We start from the raw sequence: 4,803 nt of genomic DNA, 5'->3' as shown, positions 1-4,803 counted from the left end.
AGGCTCTGTGGTTGATACCCTATCCAGAACATGAAGATAATTTTCAGTGATGCTTAAGGTCATACAGTATCCTACCAGGTACTTTTTGGAATTTCTTAGTAGGCACATTTCTTCAAAAATTGCTTAATTAACAGACGGTATTGAAAAAAGAAAATGTTTTGCCAATGATGTACTTTTTCCATTTGGAGGGTTTGTGAAGTTTCTTTTTATATTTATGACAACCATTAAAACTAAGTGTTGAAAAAAAAAAAAGTAAAGGTAGAACAAGACCTGAAAAATCTCTGTATAATTAGAGTATTAAATCAAGATTTGCTCAACTAATGAGGCCTGTTCTATCTCATTTTAAGTGGGAATTCTATTCAACAAATAAAATACGTATTTTGAAATATTATTTTTTCATTCTTACCTCAGTCTTTGTTGACTTTTATATTCACATGTTTTATTATATAGAATATGTAGGCAAAATAATACATGTATATTATTTATTAATAAATACATATACAAATTGTGGCTCTCTAGCCTCAAAATAGTTTTACTGGTAAAGAGTGCTTGATCAAAAAGGTGTAGCGGGGACTTCCCTGGTGGCGCAGTGGTTGAGAGTCTGCCTGCCGATGCAGGGAACACGGGTTCGTGCCCCGGTCCGGGAAGATCCCACATGCCGCGGAGTGGCTCGGCCCGTGAGCCATGGCCGCTGAGCCTACGCGTCCGGAGCCTGTGCTGTACAACGGGAGAAGCCAGAGCAGTGAGAGGCCCGCGTACCGCAGGAAAAAAAAAAAAAAAATGTGTAGCGACCATTGCTCTAAATCAGGGCTTCTCAAATGTGGCTGCACATCAGACTCACACAGAAGGCATGTTAAGCCCAGATTTCTTGCCTTCTCCTCTAATTAGGTTCTCTGAGAAGTGGAGCCTGGAAATACAGTTTTTAAGCAAATTTCCAAAATGATGCTTTTGGCACTGGTCTGAGGAGAAGCACTACAATGCACAGTTAATAATAAATAATTGTCTCAACTCATGCTTCAAGAGCCTAACAGACCTAGTTAGTGGCCAAAACTTTTATGGGCGGGAGTGATGATCACATATCACAAGGAGAAAGGTGACAGTTTATAAATTATTAAACTGCCAAGTGTAACTTCCATATCAAGAACCGTCTATCAGAATTAGAGTTTTCCACCTGAAGTTCATGGGTTCCAAGGATGCACTTCAGGACTCTGTGAACTCCCTGAATTTGCGTGCAAAATTTTGTATATAGATATGTATGCGCACTTTCCTTGTGAAAAGATTTATAGCTTCCATCAGATTCACAGAGGGCTCAGTGGCCCAATTAAAGCTTTCAAATTACTGTTATCTTCCTCGGATGTTGATCAGCTAAAAAATTACATGTTGAAGATAAAAGCTCATCATCTTCCCTTTCCAAACCAGCTCACCTCTTGAATTTCTTAGAAGCAAAGCACCTTGGTGTTGGAAGGGAACACCCTCTGCAAGTGTCTCTCTAAATGTTTCTGACAAACTGTTACCCATGTTCTGCTCAGGAACTCAAAAAACAGCTTTGTTACACAAGCCGCCTTCAGAAACTTCCAGCTTTCAGCTGGGTTAAGCTGAAATAGTATTTTTCACTATTTTCGCCGCAGACTGGGTCTTGCTCAGGTCCTGGGACCTAGAAAAACATGCTGAATCCCTTTCCCACGGGTCAGTTTTTCAGATATGTGAAGACATCATGACCCACCCATCCCCCCCCTTCACCCAAAGCTTTGTTTCTTCAGAGGAGATGTCTCCCATTCCTCCTAACCCTGGGCAGGGTACTTCACTGTACTGACAACTCCTTTTTTAAATGCCCTACGGTTTGCCAATTGCCCCTGATTGAACATTCATACGATACACACGTAACTTCAGTCTCCCAGATTTGGACCTGATACTTACTACTAACACAGCTTTGTCCCACAAGATGACTGTGTGGTCGAGTGCAGGATGGCCTGGAAATGGGCAAGACTGGAAGTTCTGAAACTGGTGAGGGCTTCACCCGTTATCCCGGTTAGAAATGACGGGGAAGGAGGTAGGGGTAGAGAGTGGACAGAGCGGAGGTGTAGAAGAGATAGACAGGCGGTAAAATCATAGGACTTGGCCATTGTTGGCACGTGGGAAAGGGAAGAAGGGGAGGGAGGAGGCAAGGAAGATACCACGTTGAAGGGGTGAGGTGAGGGGGGCAGACAGGCAAGAGGCAAGGTGGGAAGACAGGCTGGCGCCCCACTGAACTTCAACACTGAAAGAGGGGAAGTGGAAGGAGAGCGCCCGGGAAATGCAGAGTAGGTGAGAGCTGGAGAAGCGGGACAGAGCAAGCTCGGGGCAAATCATATGCCCCTGGGAGGCCAAGTGAGGTGAGAAGCCCAAGGAGACTCCGGGTAAGAACCTGGGATACCGCCCGAAAGCTTCAGCTCTGGGTGTGGGACTGGCAGAGGGGTCTGGGAAAGTCACGAAAACGACCTCTGCAGCCCTCGCAGTGCTTGGTCCAAGTGCCCGGCCCAGACCCGGGGCTCACTACACATGCAGGTGAGGACTGAGTGACCGCGCGGAACTCGAATGAACGACCCAACTGCCCGCTGCGGACGACATACAGCGGCCTCGGCGCCGCGGAGGCGCGGGCGGGGCGGAGCGACCCGGGCGGCCAATCGGAGCCCGCGTCTCCGCCCCGCCCCCGCCCCGCCCCGCCAGCCCCAGAGGCGCGCGCAGCCTCCCGCCTCCCGGAAGTGCGCCCGGAGCCGGCGCCGCGGGTCGAGGTGAGCGCACGCGGGCTTGACAGGCCTGGCCGCGGCAGCCCGGGGTCTGGCCTGGCGCCTCCCGCGTCCGCGCCGGACTCGGCCGGAACTCCGGGAGCGGCGGTCGGGCCGGCGGACGCGCGCCCGAGTGCCCGGGAGCGCGCGCGGGGACGCGGCGAGCGCGGGGGAGGGGCGGTGGGGCTGTGAGTGGACTCTGGGGTCGTGGAGACCCGGTATCCTGGACCGGGCCCTGCGTCCCTGAGCCTGTGGGCCCCTCCGGACTCTCCGGCCACGTCTCTGGACTGGGACCGAAAAGGGGCCCCTCCCTCCTGCCTTCCCCCAAAGGCTGGAAGTGAGCCTCGGGAAGAGGGAACCCGGATGGGCTGATGCCCGGAGTCTCTTTCCCGGCGCTGTCGGCGTCGTGGGCGGAGGGTGGAGAACGCAGTGGGCAGCACTGCCCGGCGCCTGGCAGGCCTGGATCCCCCCTGGCCTCCGGGGCGCTAGATGCCTGTAGCTTCCCCTCCTGCCCTCTGTGGCAGCTCCCGAATCCGCCCCCCGAATTCAAAGCTTTGCAGCTCTCCTCCCCAGAGCGCAGGCCTAGAGCCTCCTGGGTTTGAATTTGGCCGCCGCTGTGAGCCTCAGAGGTTGCCGATCTGTACATATAATACTCACCTTGCTGGGTAATTGTGAGGATTAGAAACGACTTGAACTGAGCCTAATAAGGAGCTGATGCATAGTGTTAAAGAAAAAGTTACTCAGAGACTCGTTAAAAACGGTAAGGCAGGACTACTCGGGGGGCTTACCGTGGGACTTTGTGGTATTGGAGCGAGAGATTGAATACAACAAGGGCAAATGGAAATTTATAGCCAAGGGGTGGGGTGGGCTCAGTGGGCGGAAAATTACTAAGAGGAAACATCTGGGTTAAGGGGGGATTCTGTCTAAGCCAACTTGACCGGTTTTGTTGAAGGCAGGCCAGGGTGATAAGGAATTTGACCAGATACCAAGGGATGTTGAATTTGATCAAGTGTCAAGTCTTGCTGACTCCCTAAACTGGAGTCAGCAAGATTCTTGCTAAACTGGACTGGAAGTGACAAGGACAGAGTCCAAGGGCCAGTCCTAGTCAAAGAGATGACTCAGTCAACTTCAGCTTGACTGAAGTTTGATTAAGGAGACAGTCTTTGTCAATAGTAGGTGCTCTGCAAATTGTTACTTATATATGAATGTATAGTAAGTATCCTTACCTAGATGTTCATTGAAAAATTCATTCTAATTTGTTATAGCTTTAATAAGTCTAGCAACTATACATTTGGGATATCTTTAAATTTTTTTTCATAACTGACAGGAGCAGATTCTCATGAAGTCATTGGGATATCAATCTATAAAGCATCTATCAAGTAATTTAATTATAAGCGAGGCATTTCCCCTACCATTATGTGAGAGTATAATTGCTGAAATTAGATTTAAATGTTTTATGAGATCTATAGTTTTCCCTAAAAGTCAGTTTCCCTGTTATCTAAACTGCTATCTTAATTCGGGAGCTAAGTAAATGTGAATAATTCTACTGATTAGTCTCTTGCTATCTGAAATCTTGCTACTTGTTATTTGAAACTCAGGATCCAAATAGATCTAGACAGTGAAGGATGCGTGTATATTTATTAAAAATTTTAACATTTATTTAAAGCTTCTCATTTCTCTCTAAGCAGTGCTTTAGCTGTTTCCTACAAATTTTGATATGTTGTGTTTTCATTGTCATTCAATATGAAAATATATTTTAATTTCCTGTGTGGTTTGTTTTCTTTGGTCATAGGTTATTTACTATTATTATTTAACAATTTCCATATATTGGGATAGTCTAGGTATCTTATTGTTATTGGTTTCTAGTTATTGATTTCTCTGTGGTCAGAGAATCTATACTTTAAGATTCCAGTGTTTTGAAACTTAATTATACATATGGTCTGTTTTGACGGATGCTTCATATGCACTTGAAATGAATGTGTATTCTGCAGTTGTTGGTTTATATATATATATATATATATATATATATTTTTTTTTT

The sequence above is a fragment of the Lipotes vexillifer genome, unplaced genomic scaffold (assembly GCF_000442215.2).
Source record: "Lipotes vexillifer unplaced genomic scaffold, Lipotes_vexillifer_v1.1 scaffold1233, whole genome shotgun sequence".
NCBI classification, from domain to species: domain Eukaryota; kingdom Metazoa; phylum Chordata; class Mammalia; order Artiodactyla; family Lipotidae; genus Lipotes; species Lipotes vexillifer.
The sequence above is the reverse complement of the archived record's forward strand: the minus strand, read 5'-3'. Positions refer to the sequence as shown.